The sequence below is a fragment of the Monodelphis domestica genome, chromosome 1, assembly GCF_027887165.1.
Source record: "Monodelphis domestica isolate mMonDom1 chromosome 1, mMonDom1.pri, whole genome shotgun sequence".
Classification (NCBI taxonomy): Eukaryota; Metazoa; Chordata; class Mammalia; order Didelphimorphia; family Didelphidae; genus Monodelphis; species Monodelphis domestica.
Genome location: NC_077227.1, coordinates 158014882 through 158034350, shown reverse-complemented (window position 1 = coordinate 158034350; position 19469 = coordinate 158014882). Strand labels below are relative to the sequence as shown.

General features: G+C 41.0%; 1 long non-coding RNA gene across 1 annotated transcript in view; it reads left to right on the top strand.

Annotated features, from left to right (window-relative positions):
• The window catches only part of LOC103106124 (uncharacterized), a 28681-nt gene extending 9690 nt beyond the window's left edge, over nucleotides 1-18991 (top strand). The window contains exon 2 of the long non-coding RNA XR_008914339.1: nucleotides 18832-18991. This is a non-coding gene — a long non-coding RNA (uncharacterized LOC103106124). The remainder of the gene's footprint in view (nucleotides 1-18831) is intronic.
• Nucleotides 18992-19469: the final 478 nt, after the last annotated feature.

Here is a 19469-nt window from a genome sequence, read left to right as displayed (position 1 = left end):
ATTTGTCATATATAATTTAAAGTTTGGAAGGCACTGTTCTATTTTTCTCACTTAAGCCTCACAGAAATCTTCTAAAGGAAGTGAAATAGATAATATTATCCCAATTTTATATATGAGGATACTGAGGCTCAGAGAATTTAAGTCACTTGCTCATGGTCACATAGCTAATAAGTTCCAAGGTCTTACTTGAACCCAGATCTTCTTGATTCTGAGTTCAGATTTTCAGTCCTGAGGCAGTTTGGTACAGAGGAAAGAAGGATGCTCTTGGAATTGGGAAGATCTGAATTTGATTAAGGCCTTGGATCTTAGTAGCTGTGTCACCATGGACAAGTGATTTAAGATCCCCGAGTCTCAATTCCCACATCTGTAAAATGGGGATAATAAAAACATGTGTTACATAAGGTTGCTAGATAATTTATAAAAATGTTTACAAATTTTAAAGATCTATGTAAATTGTTAATTATTATTATTGGTATTATTAGATATGAAGGGTTTGGAGGAGAAAGGACAAGGGGTAAGGACCCAAGGACCAGGTTTGCATCCTTCCTCCATCTATAGCTGAAGAATCTTCTATCTCTACTGGCTGCTGTGTGACCTGTGAGTGTCTGGTTGAACTGCCAGGGGACCCAGAGAAGGCAACTCAGTAGGAATGATTCCATCTAATGAATTTGATTAATATCATAAGTCATCACAGATTTAGAGGGTGGGAGGCAGAGTGTTAGAAGTCATCAAGTCCAACCCTTTTATTTTTATAAAGGAAATAAACTAAGGTCTAGAGAGGTGAAATTACTTGTCCAAGATCACCAAGAAAGAAAGTGACAGATGCAATATTTGAACTCAAGTCTCTTGACTCCTCAGCTAGTGCTCTGACTGGAAGCTCTCATTCATTCATTTCTCAAATACTTCTTCAATCATTATGATGTATAAGAAACCATGATAAATGTTGGGAGGGGGGAAAGCAGAAGAGAATAAGCATTTATTAAACACCTACTATGTGCCAAGCACTGTGCTAAGAGCTTTACAAATATTATTTCATTTAATCTTTACAATGATCTTGTAAGGTCGGTGCTATTATTACTCCCATTTTACATGTGAGGAAACTGAGGCAGAAGTTAAATGACTTGCCTGAAGTCACACAGTTAGTAAGTTTCTGAAGATTTGAACTTATGAGGATGAGTCTTTCCTGACTCCAGGTCTGGTTCTCCATCCACTGTGCCACTTAGCTTATATATAGACACAGACAGACAGTCAGACAGATAGATAGACAGATAGAAGAATTGGCAGATGGATGGACGGATGGACGGATGGACAGACAGACAGACAGACAGATAGATAGATAGATAGATAGATAGATGGATGGATAGATAGATAGATGGATAGATGGATGAATGGATGGATGGATAGGCAGACAGATAGATAGAAGGATAGATGGATGGATGGATGGATATACAGACAGAGAGATAGATAGATAGATAGATAGATAGATAGATAGAAGGATAGATGGAAAGAGATAGATAGATATAAATATATATACAGGCACATATACATATATACATATTTATTTTACACATATTTATGTGTATATATCTGTATATGTATATATGTGTGTGTATACAATTTGCACACATACAAAGAAAATGGTAGTGGTATATGCCAACAAATTATATGAAGATTTGAGCTCCAGTCTTCCTGACTCTAGGCCTAGCACTAATCGCCGCACCACCTAGTTTTATACATAAATATGCATTATTATAAAAGTAGGGCATCATGTGGGAGTTATTAAAATGCATATTAGTCATTCTTTGATTTGTATCAATATACCATACCCACCAACATAAATAAGTTTCATAATGAGTTTCTCACCCTGGGTTTTTTTAGAGAATTTACCCCTAGAACTGGCAATTAGTTGATATTTATTAATCCCTAACTATGTTCCGAGGAGGCAGCTAGATGGCCTGGTGGATAAAATGTTGCATCTCAGTCAGAAAGATTCATCTTCCTCAGTTCAAATGTGCCTCAGACACTTACTAGCTATATGACCCTGGGCAAGTCACTTAACCCTGTTGATCTTAATCTACTGAGGAAGGAAATGGCAAACTATTTCAGTATCTTTGCCAGGGAGTCAGAAAGAGTCTGAGAAGTCTCAGAAACAATAATAACTATGTACCAAGCACAGTTCTAGGCAATGGATACAAGTTCAATGAATGAAACAACTCTATACTTCAAGAAGTTCATATCCTTTTCTCAAGAACAATGTTACTAGGCTTATTTATCATTAGGAACAATGCTTTAGGGTATCCTCTGCCACCTCTCTCATCATTTGGTCACCCCATCAAAGATGGTACTGGATGATCCTAACCCATATGGGCCATCTTGTAAGGACTAAATAAACATTTACTGAATGAATGAATAAATGAATGAATGAATGAATGCTTGTCATGACAGGACACAGACAATCAAATAATCAACAAGCAATTAGTAAGTGTCTACTATGTGCAGGTACTGTCTTAGATCCTACAAATACAATGAAAAAAAATCTCAGTCCTCAAAGAGCTTGCTTTTTAACAGAAGACATACCTGGCATTACATAGATCTTTAGGGATTTAAAAAATAGCATATATATATGTTTACATTCATTGTTTTTCAGTCCTTTGTCACATCCAACTCTTTGTGAACCCATTTGGGTTTTCTTGGCAAGGATACTTGGCATGGTTTGCCATTTCCTTCTTCAGTGGATTATTTATTTTGTAGACAAGGAACAGGGTTAAGTGACTTGCTTTGGGTCAGCTAGTAAGTGTTTGAGACCAGATTTGAACTCAAGTCCTCCTGCATACGGGCCCAACTCTCTACCCACTGTACCACCCAGCTGTCATACACACAGATACCTACACATGTGTATATGTGTGTGTGTGTGTGTGTATATATATATATATATATATATATATATAAATATATTTACAAACACGCATACACACATATGTATGGATTGCTAGGTGGCCTGTGAATGTCTGGTTGTATGTATATATGTATATTTATGTGTGTATATACGGATATATGTCCACATGTAAAATAAATATATATGGAGCATATGCAAAATAAGCACAAAGTTATTTGGGAAGGCAGCTGTAGCCAAGGGGTGGAAGAAAACCAAGAGAAGGAGGAAGCTTTTGGGCTGAGCTTTGAAGGAAGCTCGGGATTCTAAGAAGCAGAGATGGGAAGGGTGAGTGTTCCAGGCATGAGAGAAAGACTGGGCAAAGGCATTGGAGAAGGAAGATAGACTATGATGTGTGAGGAGGGGCAAGAAGAACAGTATGACTTGACCGTAGAAGGCAAGAAAGGGTGCCATTTATAGGGCTGGAAAGAGGTTTGGGACAAGTTGTAAAAAGTCTGAATACCAAATGGAAGAGTTTGTATTTTCCACTTGGAGGTAAGAGGGAGCCATTAGTGTTTCTTGAGCAGGGGAGTAAAAGAGTCAGACCTGTTCTTTCAGAATATCAACATGGGGGTTGGGATGAGTTGAACTGGAGCAATAAAACTACTGTCTAGAGAGCCAGGACCAGAATCAAGCTGATGAGATATGATGGATATGGCAGGGCTTTTCAGCCAAGAGAACAAGGTCAGAGAAGTTGGACATGGCAGAGATTGGTAGCTCAGTACCCTGATGAGGTCCAGCATTCAGGATGACAGACAGACAAACAGAATAGCAACAGCAGAGCTTTATTCCATGGCAGAGATATTTGCTTTTTTCTGTTTCATATTTATTTTAATCATAGAATTAGAGGTTTTGAGTGTAGCCATGGGGCAAGCAGAAGGGGAACAAGCATTAATTAAGCACTTACGGTGTACCAGGCCAGCAGGTAGGTGGCACAGTGGATAGAGCACCAGGCCTGGTCTTAGGAGGACCTGGGTTCAAATGTGACCTCAGATACTTCCTAGCTGTATGACACTGAGCAAGTCACTTAGCCCTCAGTGGCTAGCCCTTACTTCTCTTCTGCCTTATAAATGATACTAAGACAGAAGCTAAGTGTTTAGGAGCAGCTAAGGTAGTTCAGTGGATAAAGGACTAGTCCTGAAGATAGGAAGTCCTGGATTCAAATGTGGCCTCAGACACTTCCTAGCTGTATGGCTCTGAGCAAGTCACTTAACCCCAATTGCCTAGTCCTTACTGCTCTTTTTTTTTTAAACCCTTATCTTCCATCTTAGAATCCATCCTGTGTATTGGTTCCAAGGCAGAAGAGAAGTAAGGGCTAAACAATCCAGTTAAGAGACTTGCCTAGGGTCACATAGCCAGAAAGTGTGTGGGGTCAAATTTGAACCGAGAACTTTCATCTTTAAGCCTTACTCTGAAGCCACTGAAGCACCCAGCACCCATCTCATTCTTCTAATACTTACTATTGATTCTAAGCTGGAAGGTAAGGGTATAAAGAAATAAAAACAAACAAAAATACCAGTCTATGGCTATCTGCCAGGGCTGTTATGAAACAGAGATGGTAAACATTCACAGCATCAGACTTCAAATTTGCTATCCAACTTGGGATGAGGGCACAGGCTCTATGCCAAATCCAGCCGCCCTGCATGGGCACCACAGAGGAGCAGGAAGGGGAAGATGGGGTTGGCATTTCCATTCCATTCTTCCTTTCCTCTGAGCCGAGGAGTCAAAGAGCCCAGACCTTCTTAGTGGTCCTTCCATGGTCGCATCCCTCCATGCACTCAACCCTGGCATGTAACCTGGCATCCACACTCAAGCCCAGAATGATGGAGAGAGCCCTGTGTTCCATGCCACCGGGGAGAATGTGGCCGTCTCTTCCATTGGGAGCCAAGGGTCGGCAAGGACAGGTGGATTCTGATGGGCTCTCTCCTCCCTCTCCTTGAAGGGGCTCCAGAATCTGAGGAAGAGGGCAGAAGAGCCAGGGCAAGAAGGGGGGAAAGCCCCCAGCCCAGCCCAGCCCAGCCCAGCCCCACCGTGCAATCAGCCCCAGTCTGGTACTTTCCTTGTTGCTATTTAAGAAGGCTTTCTAAAGAAGAAGAACCTTCAATGGGAGCAGATGGCTGATAAGTAGGAATGGTAAATAGTTTTAATTACTGCATAATGTAAGTGAGACAATAAAGGGGAGACAGTGAAAGCAAGCTGCTGCCATGGAAGCTTTGGAACTGTTGCGGGGCCCAATTTGTCTGGCATGTGCTGCTCTCCGTCTTCAGAGGGCTTTAAAAGAGAATGCCGAAAATATTAATTGCGTGCCTCATCGGCCCATCCATCTTCACAACCGAGTAACACGCTTTTTTAATTTCAGGGGAATCGTTTTCAAATGGGAATCATGCAAATGAGTATTTTAGCTATTCATTTGTTTTACTGCAAGAGCTTTGCGAGCAAATGGCCTACAGCTTGCAATGAATTAAAAGACATGGGCACTGGAGACCGATTTTTAATACAAAGTCTTGACACAGAGACGACCCCGACCGACAACACAGAAAATGTTGGCATAGCAACTTTGGGCATTTTCATGCAAATTGGCTCCTATATAGATGATACGAAGGCAATGTTTTCCTTCAACTAATCATCATAAAATTAGTTTCACTATATTTAAATGCCTCCACTTAATGCATTATATCCATATGCATGAAATTGCCTCAGCTAATGCAGTACATAAAACGCCAAAGATACAATGAATGGCCAAATTGCAAGCAGTTATGTTATCTCCCATAAAAATGCCGTTTTTTTTGTTGGTTTTTTTTTTGGTGGGGTGGCGTGGTGTTTTTTTTTCTTTTTTTCTTTTTTTCTTTTTCTTTCTTTCTTTCTTTCTTGGTGGTGTTATTGAATGTGTGGACCCCAAAGGCATCTATCACAAATCGCAATTAACACCCGCCCCCCCCCCCCCCACCCTTGTACGCTTAAGTAACACAGAGGTTATAACAGGAACTCACAAAAGCTGAGGGAAGGAGGGAGGCAGGGACGGAGGGAGCCTGTGTCCTGGTGTGCCTAGGCAGGTTGGCACGCCTGGCCTCCCACATCCTCTCCTCTCAGGGGGCCCAGCTTCGAGTGCCAGTGGCAGCTGGATTGGGAGATGGGATCGGGAGCTGTTTATTGCAGCCTGGTATTCCCTCTGTTGGACGGGGTGCAGTGAGAAGGGAAGCAGGACACAATGGAGATGGAATAAAGCCAACTGACCCTCCAAGGACCTGTGTGACCTTGGGGAAAGTCATGGAACTTCTCCGGGCCTCAGTTTCCTCATTTGTAAAAGGGAAAAATTTGTAAGAAAAAAATGTAAAATTTGTAAAATGGAGTCACTTAGGTGACCTCCGAAGTCCCTTGTAGTCTAAAGCTGTCATCCTGTGACTCAATTTGGTTCCACTAGCTTTGTCACTTATGTACTGGGAACATTGAGACAAAAACAAAATGGTTCTTGTCTTCAAGGAGTTTACATTCTACTAAGTAGGAATGGCAAATGCACTGAAAAGAAATACAAAATATTTATCAAATAAATACAACATATTCTCCTTTCTTTTTGAGACAGAAGAAATTCAGGGGCTACTCACAGGTGGATCCCACTATTAACTGGCACAGGTGTTTTGACTTGTTTAATTTCTGACTGGTTTCCCCCTCCTTAGATAATCTGGTCCCCTCCCCGGCCCAATCCCGGTGTTGTTGCCAGATGTGCAGCTACCTCCTGGGTAGAGGGGATTACCGGTATGCCAAAGAATACTTTCATGGGGTTGGAGGAGGGAAGAAGAAAGTATTAACAGTCAGGGGAATATGGAAATGTTTATTGTCAGAAGAAAGGTAGGATTCCAAAAGAAAGAAGGAAGGAAGAAGAACATTCTAAACCTGGTTACAATCTGTACAAAGGTTTTCTGAAGTTTTCTTTTTTGCTCTAAAGTTAGGATCCTATGAATTTACCTGATAACCACAGGATTCTGCTTTCGAGATTGAGGAGAAAGGACTTTGGACAAGTCATTTCCTCTCTGGTTCAGCTGACTCATTACTAAAATGGAGATGACAGCATTTTTGTGAGAATTAAATGAGATCATGAATGGCAGGTGTCCTTTTTGTTACTGGATACTGTTTAAATATAAGCTGCTATTATCACCACCATCATCATTATTGTTAGTTGTTTAGTTATATTAGACACTTTGTGAGCCTATTTAGGATTTTCTTGGCAAAGATACTGGAGTGGTTTACCATTTTCCTTCCCCAGGTCATTTTGCAGATAAGGAAACAAAAGCAAACAGTGTTAAGTGACTTGTCCAGGGTCACATAGCTAGTTAGGTGTTTGTTGTTGGATTTGAATTCAGGTCTTCCAGTCTCCACACCCAGTACTCTATGTACTATACCACCTAGCTGCTATTGCTATAAGACCAAAGCTTATAAAATGAGTTGGAAATCAAGGAATCAATTACCAAGCATTTATTAAACCTTTATTAGGTGCCAAACACTGGGCCAATGGCTGGGGAATATTAATTTAATAATGAGATAGTCCCTGCCCTCAAGGAACTTACATTCAAATGGAGGATACTACACATTCACAGAAAAGTAAATAAAAGCGCTAGAAAATAATAGATACCAAGCAATCTGGGGAGCAGGGGTAGAAAGATGAAGGGAATCTGCAATGGTTACTTGGAGATGGTCCTTGAGTTGAATTCTGAAGGGAGTTCCAAAGGTTCCAAGAAGTAGAGGGGAGACATCACATGACTTGGGGGGGAGGAAAACATGTGCAAAGGTACAAATGGTGACAGGAGATGCAATGTTATATAGAGGCTAGAGTTAGATGTGAAGGGCTTTAAAAGCTTAACTGAAGAATTTCTATTTTTTGCTACAAGCAATGGGAAATTATTGGACCTTCTTGCTCAAAAAATAGTGATCATGAGAGATATGAAAGTATGAAAGAATTTCAGATACAGGCAGATCTCTTTGGTAGTGCTTTGAAGGACATATCTGAGGACAGATGAGAGACTACTGCAATAGCCTAGAGCAGAACCTTTTAGAGACCAAATGTTCAAACTGTAACTCTCATGCCTCATCTTAGCCCCCAGACAAGGAAGCATTCCCATTGGGCTACTAGGCAGAGGGGTGGGCAAAGTAAGAAATGTCCTCAGACATGTGTGGAGAGGGGGAAGGGAGCAGCCCCTCCGGCACATGTGCCATAGGTTCAGCAACACAGGTCTAGAGTCTGACAAGGATGGTGGCTATGGGACATCCAGGTGGAGAGTTCGAACAAGTAATTGGAGATAAAGGACTAGAGTTTTAGGAGAGACTTAAATTAGAGATATTGACTTGGGAGTTACTTGTACAGAGATGATAATTGAATCTGGGGCAACTGGATAAGAGAGCTAGGTCAGTGGAGAGAGTGCTGGAGCTTGAGTCAGGGAGATTCATTTTCCTGAGTTCAAATCTGGCCTCAGATACTAACTGTATGATCCTGGGCAAGTCATTTAACCCTTTTGTTTCATTTTTCTCATCTGTAAAGTGAGTTGGAGAAGAAAATAGCAAACCACTGCAGTCAAAGAAAATCCCAAATGAGGTCATGAAGAATCAGATATGATTGAACAACAACAGCAACAATTGAATCCATGGGAGCTGACAAAATTACTAAGAGAGAATACAGAGAGAAGAAAAGAGAACTAAGGGATTATTCACCAAATCCTTATACTAGAATTAGGTAGCCTCTCTTATTTGTGAATCCCTCACCTGGACCACTGTTTCCCAAAGGGCCCCAGGCATGCTCACTTCACATTCTAGACTTGCCCTAGATTTCTAATATCCCACGTGGATACCCTCTATTTATCTGTCAAGTATCCTCTCCTTTACTGGCCTCCCCACTTTTCAGATCACTTCACAAATTGTCTTCTCATAATAGAATATAAATTCCTTGAGGATAAGTATCCCCAGTGCTTAGCCCACTGCCTAGCACATGGTAAGCACTTATTAACCATTTGCTCACTAATTCATTCTCTCTCTTTCTATCTCTCCATCTATCTCTCCATCCATCTATCCATTTATCTATTCACCTATCTATCTCTATCCATCTATCTATTCATCCATTTATCCATTGACCCATCTATACATTTATCTATCCATCCATCTTTTTATCCATTTAACCATCTAGCTATTCACCCATCCATCCATCTATTTATTCATCTATCCATCCATCTATCTATCTATCTATCTATCTATCTATCTATCTATCTATCTATCTATCTATCTATCTATCTATAACCCATGCATCTTATTATCTCTGTAAGCTTGAAGGCGGTTGATTTGGGGCAAATAAAAGGAAGCTTTACTTCCCCAAAGTGGAAAAACTCAATAATGTTAATAAAGCTTATTCCTTAAGTGATAGTATAGTACTGTTATGGTAAACCTATGGCACACATGCCAAAGATGCCATACAGAGCGTTCTCTGTGGGCATGTGCACCCCCCCCCCAAGTTTGTTACTAGAAAGGCAGAGGGACTCAGGTAGAGCTGTTCCCCTTCCTCTCTCTACCATGCCTGACAACATTTTTTTCACATCATCTACCTCTCTGCCCAGCAGCCCAGTGGAAGCCCACAAGGGGTAAGTTGGGCAGTTCACAGGTGGCAGAGCTGGAGGGGAGCAGATGTTTGTGCCACTCCCCTCCCTCTCTCTATACTCGCTGAGGACATTCCTCACTTCACCACCTACTAGGCAAAGGAAGCACTTCCTCCCTCCCCTATGTGAGGTAAAGTGGGGTGGGGCAGGGAGTGCCTGGCACTCAGTAGAGGGGCAGGGCACAGAGTGTGGTCTCTGAGGAGCAGGGTATGGCATGCAATCTTTAAAAGGTTCACCATTCTTGGTATAGTAGGACAACAGAAAGAGGTTCATTAAAGAGTTTCAATAAATTTATTGGATGACAGAGTCAACAATGGGCCCTTATGTGAAGCAGGGATGATGTAAAGCGCATTTTGAGAAGTTAAACTGGTCTAGTGGAAATATTACCAGGTCAAAAGACCCAAATTCAAATCCTAGGTCTTCTTCTTGTTTGACCTTGGACAAATTAAGTCACCTCTCAGCCTTGGATTACTCCTCTATGAAATAAGAGAATTGTACTACATAATCTTGAAGTTCCTTTCTAGATTATATGACTCTATGACCCTAACCTTTGAGGAGGACCACAGGAAGGACAGCCTCTACTTCTGATATCCTTTTGTGCATATTGCCCTGGAGAGAAAGAAAAGGAACACTTTTGATGCCCTTTGGTTCATCTTTCAGTCCCCTCTTGACTTTTTAAGAGGAGAGAGGAAAAAGGCCAATAACTAAGATAACTGAGATATTTATGACCTACAGAGCTTTAGTCCTTTCCTCGTGTCTATTCTTCAGAGTTGTTGTTCAGTCATTTTAGTTGTGTCCAACTCTTTGTTACCCCATTTGAACCGATCTTGTCAGGTTTGTCTCTTTTCACCCCCTTCTCAACTCTTAGCTCCTACTTGTGGTAGCTAGGTGGTACAATGGTTATAAGTCTGGGACTACAATCCAGAAAACCTGAGTTCAAATTCAGCCTTAGACATGCAGTAGCTGTATAACCCTGGACAAGTCATTTAACTGCTGCCTGCTTCTGTTTCCTCATCTGTAAAATAGGGATTATCATAGCACGTGCCTTCCAGAGTTGTGAGGATCTTCCCTGAACCCCTATCTTCAGATTCCAATGTGGAGAAAGCAAGCCAATTCCTCCTCTGCTACAGTCCAGGTCCTGACCAAGAGTCCCAGTGGAAAGAACATTGGAATTTGAGGGCCTAGACTCGTGCTTACTGCCTAAGTGACCTTGGGCATGGCCAATGAACTCTGTGCCTCAGTTTCTTCATATGCAAAATGAGGAGATTGGATTAGCTGGCATCTCATGCAGCTTCGCATCTCTGTATTCTGGGTCTAGTTTAAAAATCTTTCTCTGACTGTAAACCTTCAAGGCTTATCATGGTCACAGGCACTCCCTGACCTTGTTTCTTTGCTCCCTTGTAGCAGGCTTTGGCAGGAGCTGGGCCTCCTGCAGTTGGCCACGTGGTTTTTTCCAATGCAGCTGTTGTCTCCTTTGGAAGACATTTATTTTTCCATCATGGAATCAGTAAGTGGGATGTTGACATCCTGTGAAACGCTAGATTACTAAAGAAATGATTTGCAGGTGATTGAGAAAGAGGACAGTGATCACTAACAACCAGTATGGATTCACTTAGAAGGACAAACTTCCTTTTGTGATGAGATTATTGTATTGGTATAGTGTTTGGCTTTGGAATGGTTGTAGACACGATATATCTTGAAGGGTCAGAAAAGCATTTGACTTTCTCAGAACCCTTGGGCATCTAGGTAATGCAGTGGATAGAGTACCAGGCCTGGAGTCAGGAAGACTTGAGTTCAAATTTGACCTTAGACACTCAATGCTTTTGTGATGTTAGGCAAGTCACTTAACCCTGCTTGCCTCAGTTTCCTCATCTGTAAAATGTGCTGGAGAAGGAAATGACAAACTACTCCAGGATCTTTGCCAAGGAAATCCCAAATGGAGTCACAAAGAGTAGGACAAGACTGAAAAATCACTGAACAACAATAACAAACATTTTTGCTGATAAGATAAAGAAATGTGGGCTGGATGAGAGCAGAGTTCAATGGATTCTTGGTGACTGAACAACCATCCTTAAATAGTTACTAAGAGTGACTGATTTGATTTCAAAGGATGTGGATGAGAATTTGCCTTTGCAGTTACTATTGTATGACTTTGGATAAGTCATTTCACTGTTCTGAGTCTCATCTTCTGAATCTGTAAAATGGACTAAAGCAAGGAGAACGGAAACAAGCATTTATTAAGTACCTACTACATGCCAGACATAGTACTAAATACTTTACAAGTATTATCTCACTTGATCCTCACAATCCTGAGAGGTAGGCACTCTTATTATCATTACAATTTTATAGATGAGGAAACTGAGGTAAAGAGGTCAAGTGACTTGGCTAGGGCCCCACAACTAGTAAACACATGAGGCTGAATTTGAACTCAGTTCTTTCTGATTTAAGACTAGAACTCTATCCATTATCTACCTAGTCAATGCTCACCAAGGTCCCTTTTAACTTGAAAGCCAGAATGAAATGTGTATTTGTTGGTAGTGAGGGGGTGGTTCCAGTGCAATAGTTTCATTTCTGCTTTATTCAGTAATTTTTTAATGACTTCAGTAAAAACATGAGCAAATTCAGAACTGACACAATGCTGGGAAAGATAGTTAATAGAATGGATGGTAAAGTCAGGACATGAAAAGATCTCTTCACAGGCTGATGGGGGCAAACCAGTACAAGAAAATTTAACAGGGCTCAATGTAAAATCCTCTATTGAGGTTCAAAAAATCAATTCCAAAAGTATATGATCAAAAGGAGTAGATAAACAACACATATTTTAAAAGATATGGGAATTTTAATTTAATTAGGGCTCATAATGAGCTAACAAGGTGATAACAATTCCCAAAAGAACTAATGGGACCTTTTGTTATATTTAGCATTTTAGTCATGTCCCACTCTTTGTGATACTATTTGAGATTTTCATAGGGAAGATACTGGAGTTGTTTGACATTTCCTTCTCTGGCTTTTTTTTTACAGATAAGGAAAATGAGGCCAAATAGGGTTATGCAACTTACCCAAGGTCACACAAATAGTAATTATCTGAGAAAGGTTTCTTTACTGAGAATCCAACACTCTCATCAACTTTACCACCTAGTTGCCCAAGTAGAATGCCTATTCCTGTTTGTAATAGAGAACTCCTATCATCAACATAATAGAGGTTAATAGCCTGAATTAGTACCCAATACAATCTATCCTGAATTCGTAGAGGCCTTTTACAGTCAGGTGCTAGCAAAACACCAGGAAGGAGTTTGTCCTTTGCTTCCTTCCATCTCTCCTTTTAGCATTCCCACACTTGCTCCTGTTCTGCCCCTGCTCTCATATTGACTTTCAATGACCAAAGAAAGGGTTGTAACCAGGGCTGCCTGCCCAGTCCATGCTCACATTCTAGACTGAATACCTTCTTCCTAATCAAAATATACTCCCTTAGCTAATCATTACTTGGAAAGATTTGATAAACCAGTTCACACTTTTATATTAATAGCCAGTGACTTGAGTGATTAAAAAAGGAGAAAAACCTTAAGCTAAATAAAGGGACTGAATGAGAATAGTGGATTCTCCAATACTAGCCCATTTCCCAGAGAGCTAGCCTGCCAAAAACATTTTAAGCTGGTGGAGTCTATTTCTAGACCTCTGACTTCTTTTTCTGGGCCCTTTCTGTACCATGCTTCTCCAGATTACTCAGGAAGATCCATCCTCTCAGAAATATGATAGTAGTCATTCGTACCTTAGTGCGAGTTCCACCATTCTTCCACCATCCCTCTTGCATTTCCCCTATGTTGGTCAACGATAGCACCATATTCTTGGTCACAGTAGGCCATCACTTTAAAGATTCAAAATGTGACTCTTATCATACTATGCTCTCTAATTTCTGTCTCTTGACTTCTCCCTTTCTCTCCATGTCCATTGCATCCTAGGTCGGATTCTCAGTTTCTCTCATTCAGACTTTTCTAATTGTCTCCAAGTGGTCCGTCTTGTTCCACTCTTAACGGATCTAGGCTGCCCTTCACTTTGCTGCCAATGCAATTCGTATTTTTTAATTCAAGGTACTAGAAAGTTATGCTCATCTGAATTTAGGCCTAAGCATGAGATACCTTGGCCAATGCCAACATTGTTGTTCAGTTGTTTTTCAATCATATCAGACTTTTCCTATACCCTTTTTGGGAGTTTTCTTGCTAAAGATACTATAATGGCCTGCCACATCCTTCTTTGATTCATTTTACAGCTGAGAAAACTGAGGTAAACAGGGTTAAGTGACTTGCCCAGGGTTACCCAGGTAGTATCTGGGGCTAGATTTGAACTAGATCTATCCTGACTACACATTGCCAATATAATTTTCCTAAAGAACAAATTCTGTTCCTTTTAATTTGTTCCTCACATCTTTAATGACTACCCACTAGACTTACAAAATCTTCTATAATTTGTCTTCTCTGTTCAGATAGGGTGGGGAAATTTTAAGCTGGTAAAGTCTCTTTCCTTATCTTCAAACTTCTTTTTCTGGGCCCTCTCTAGACCATACTTATCCAGACACTCAGGTATCAGTTACAGTGGGGAAAATGTTGAATTTGGAATCCAAGAACCTGAGTTCTAATCCTGTTTCTATGACTTTAGGCACGTTTAGGCACTCCTCTGTACCCCAATTAAAAAAAATTCCAAGGGTCAGACTAGATGATCTCTCAAGTCTTGGACTAGGGAAGCTAGGTGACTCAGTGGATAAACAACTAGGCCTAAAGATGAAAGTTCTGGGTTCAAATATGACCACAGACACTTTCTACCTGTGTGACCCTGGACAAGTCACTTAACCCTGATTGCCTAGCTCTTGCCCTTCTGTCTTAGAGTTGTTACTAGAATAGAATAGAAGGTAATTAAAAAAAAAATCTATGATGCCATTATCCAGTTTCAATCTATCTCCCTGGGAAATGGGAAGACTTTGTCTACTTTTATAAGAAGTTGTCAAATAAGTATTTTTAAGGCAAAGAGACCTCAGAATTCCTGAAATCATTCCATGTAGGTCAATAACCCTTCAGGATCTCCTTAGATGGACCTGTCAATGTATGTAAAGAAGAAGGATGCCAAGAAGATGAAGAGGGAGTAAACTGAGTCTCTTTGGATTGCAGGTTGGGATGAAGGGTCTTGCTGAGAAGCTAGAGCCAGAGGGAGCTCCTTGTTCCTGCTGTAGGTGGTCAAAGCTGTCACTTTTCTGATAGATGTTAACTAACTGGCCCATTAGTTGCACTCCATTATGGTCACCTCCTCAACCCTTTGGATCTGAGAGGTTATACTTCCCAGAGTCCCAATCCCAAGTTTCAAAGTTCTTCTAGTCAAAGCCTTCCATGACTCTTTCCATTATGCTTCCCATTTCTGTTGCCTTTGTCTCTCTTCTCTGGTACCTTCTCAATACTACTCTTTGATTTCTGGGGATTTTTCCCTCCAGAAAGAGGACATCCCTTTCCCCCTGACTGAGAAACTCTTAATAAAAACCTCTCTTAAGGGCAGGGTATAATCTCATCTTTTGGCATATAACCCCTCTCACTTGGGGATTTTTCTTACCCTGGCTTTCTTGCTTGAATGTGCCATGAGATGCTTGTTTGGGGACCCCCAAATATCTCAACTGTTTCCCAACTTACACCCCAGCCACTGGGCAGGATTTTGTAAACAGGGCTATAACCATAAAGGCATGACTTTGCCCCAAGGTACCAGGGGTAGCCAACATTGTTGGTGTGGGGAGAGAAGGGAAGGAAGGGAAAGTATACTTCCTCCTTGTGGTCATCCTTTGCCACAATGGTCCTGCCATCTTGCTTCTCCCTACTCCCTTACTCAGCCTCCTCTGGCCTCAATTTCCCTCACATCCTCCCTTCCTGCCACACACCAGAGATCCCATGGCAGTAGCGCTTCTCTCTGGGTCTGCCTTTATTCAATCCCTACACTCCGTGCTTGTTGCTTGCCTTCCATCTTCTTTGGGGGGTTGAGGACTGGGGTTACCAGCTGTGCCACAAGGACTCAAGCTGGATTCCTCTGCTGGGACAACCATAGTAGAATATCTTTATCCTGCCCACCTCAGCCGCTCAATCCAACTTGCCCAGAGCACAAGGATTTCTAGTTAGGTCTCTTGATGTAAATCATCTGGAGTTTTCTAAATATAGCACTCTGAGATGTCTCTTCTTATTCCATCCACAGTGGGTGGCACCTATGCAGAGTTCTGAATCTCCTACTCACACTCAGTGTGCATCTGCTCAGCCTAGCGGGAAAGCACTCCCGAACAGGCTACATTTGTTAATCTTTAATCTATGTACGTCTGATTTTTCCAAGTTTACCGCAAGGTCTTTGAGGGCAGAAACTTCTTCATATGCTTCTTTAATGCCCCAGCAGAGGCCTGGACAACCTGTAGACACTCAGTAAATGTGATGATGGACGGACACGTCTCATGAAGAGTATGAATGCATGAGTGGCCTGGGGATAGGCTTGAAATGGGCAAGCTTGGGTAGGCAGAATACCAGGACACCGAATTCCTAGGAGACGTGAATGTGCAATCATGGTTGTAGTCCCTAAGCAGGGTAGTTGAGAAGGGGAGAGGGGACCGACAAAAGGAATGGCCATTTCTGGTTCCATTATTAGCGCATTATTTGTTGTTACTTTTTAAAGAATTCAATCTTGGGTGGCTAGAACATTTTGTCTGGGTTCCACTGTGGTCCAGGGAACAAGATGTTATAGGGATGCCCAGTGACCCCCAAGTAGGACCTCCATCTCATTCATGAAAGGTTTACCTTGGAATCCATGGAAGGTTTAATCAAGTTACACATCTGTTGATGGCTGCTCTCTAGAATCCATAATCATTTCTATCCATGCCAGTGTGACACCTGCCAGCTAGAGTAAGGCTATTCTCAAGACCTCAAAGTAAAAGGGAGCAGGAAAGGGTCAAGGGATAATCTCTTTTCTGATTGTTATGCAAAAAACAATTCCATATTGGTCATCGTTGTAAGAGCAAAGTCATACAGAAGCCAAATCCCAAAATAAAACCAAAGATTCACTGATGTGAAAGATGACTCCACCAGTTCTTCCTCTGGAGGTGGATCACATTCCCCATCATAAGTCTTTCAGGTCAAGGGATAATCTAACTCAGTCAATTTTATATCCAAAGGAAGACCCAAAGATTTTGGAGAGGAATAATTGCAGCCCTGTTGTGCTGGCACAGATATAGTCTTACCTAATGAACGTAGTTCCTTTGGCCATTCCAAGAGCGAATGGTAGTATCTATCATGAAATGGGGCATTCTGGGATTCCTAAATCTAGATCATATTTTAGTTTTACATAAAGCTAAATGAGCACTGGTAATGGAAACAAGGATATTAATTCACTGCATGACTTTCAGGCATCATATTGCTTCTCTTGGCCTCAGTTTAGACCAAATAAGCCCTCAAAACCCTTTCCTCACTAAAAGTCTATGTTGCTCTTAATCCTTCGATCCTTAGTGCTTCAGTGGATCCCATGGATGTGAGGATTTCTTCCACTAGGGCAGGTCTAAGACCACTTCTGTACTGTTTTTTTCTATATAATTCTGCTGTATCTATAAACCCACTATGGGTGGAATGCCCACCGAGTGAAGGTCTACCTCTATCTAAGTCTCTCAACATTATGTGGGTACCAATGCAGGACTCAGATTGTCCATCTGCTACCCTTTGGTCTCCATATTTGAGCAGCTTACTTTCTTTTCTGATTATTCCTCCCCCTGGATGATATCTCTTATATCACTTTTTAAAAACCCTTACCTTCCATCTTGGAATCAATACTGTGTATTGGTTCCAAGGCAGAAGAGTGGTAAGGGCTAGGTAATGGGGGTTAAGTGACTTGCCCAGGGTCATACAGCTGGAAAGTGTCTGAGGCCAGATTTGAACCTAGGACCTCCCATCTCTAGATCTGGCTCTCAATCCACTGAACTACCCAGTTCCCCCCTCTTATATCATTTCTTGTGAGACAAGAGCACAATAAAAAAAGGAATACAGATTTAGAGCTAGAAGGGAGCTTAGAGGTCACCTTGTTCAACCCTTTCATTTTACAGATGAGGAAACTGAGGCCCAAAGAAATGAAGTTACTTGCTCACAATCCCACAGGGAAACTAGGTGAATCAGAATTCATAGGATCATAGATTTAGAGTTTGAAAATTTAGTGTCATCTAGGCCAAGTCCTTCATTTTGCAGTTGAGGAAACTGAGGCCCTGAGGAATTATGCAGTTATTAAATAGAAGAGCCAACATTTGAATCCACATCTCCCTGACCCCAATGTCAGCATTCTTTCCACTGTACTCTACCTTCTCTATTGCAACCTACTTACTCCTTTAATATAGCATCCTACAACTTTTTATGTCACCCACAATTTTAACTCTTTGGACACTAGTGTTTATAATTGGCAGCCACAGAACATCACTGGAAGAATAGTAGTATTTTTTGTAAACCCTTAACTTTCCATCTTAGAATCAATATTGTATTGGTTCCAAGGCAGAAGAGAGGGAAGGACTAGGCAATGGGGGTTAAGTGACTTGCCCAGGGTCACACAGCTGGGAAGTGTCTGAAGCCAGATTTGAATCTAGGACCTCCCATCTCTAGATCTGGCTCTCAATCCACTGAGCCATCCAGCTGCCTCTGGTATGTCTTTTTTTTTTTTTAAGAGCTTTATTGCATTTGTTTTTGCTTTATTGCAATTCATGATTTTATTTAAAAAATAATGTACTAACATTAGTATAATAATATAAGTAATAGTAAATAACTTACTAATAATGGGGTCAGAAATGGTCAAATAGGAACTATAACCTCAGTGAATGAAATTTGTCTCTTATTACATGGAGTCCACAAATAATTATTCTTCTAATCTCAATCAAGATACCCAAATAATTTGGCTTCTCAATTTGCTCTTGCAATTTGCTTGAATTCCTGTTGATTAGTTCGGGTAGCCAGTTAATGGAATCTGGTGCACCAAACCCATTCATTTTGCTTTCTTAAAAGCCTGCTCCATTTTGGAATCAAGAGCAATGGTGTAATGACTTTTGATTTATTTCCTGTAGTTGTATAGGAAATGCTCTCTTGACAACCTCACAGAGTTCCCCACCGTCACAGAAATAATGACTGACTTTAATGACAGTAACGAATAATCTAACTAGGACAAAATAATGAATCGTAGAGTTTTAAGAAGGGTCTTTAATAAATCATCTAATACAAGCCTTTTATTTTACAGATGAGGAAACTGAGGTTCAGGGAAATGAAGTGACTCGCCCAAGGACACAAAGGTGATAATAATGAGAATGGACATGGATACAAGTTATCCCCAAAATTTTAATGCAGTTTTATGCTTTAAAATCTTTTAAATAAATAATACTTAACATTTCGATATTAAACATTAATAACTTTAATAGCTATTAAAGCTCAAAACTATACTGAGACTTTTTTTTAAACCCTTACCTTCTGTCCAAGCAGCCCTATGAATTGGGTACTACAAACATTGTTGTCCCTATTTTGCAGATGAAGAAACTGAGACACAGACTTGCTCTCTGACACAGAGGCAGAATTTGAAGCCAAGTCTTCTAGACTTTGGTCAGCCCTAAAGGTGGATAGAGGGAGTGAGAAAGACCTGGGCTTAAGGACTATCTCTGACTTACCTACCTGAATGACCAAGTTGTTTAAACTCACAGTGCCTCAGGCAATCATGTATGATTATAAATGTCAGCAATTCCTAGAGCGGAATTGGTGAATAGCTTCTGGTCTGGGGTCTCTCTGTGCCATGAAATAATAGGTGTGTACCAAAATATTTGTGTTCTACATGTGCTACCTAGCTTCCCTGTCTCTCTCTTTCTATATGTAATGAGGTATTCCAAA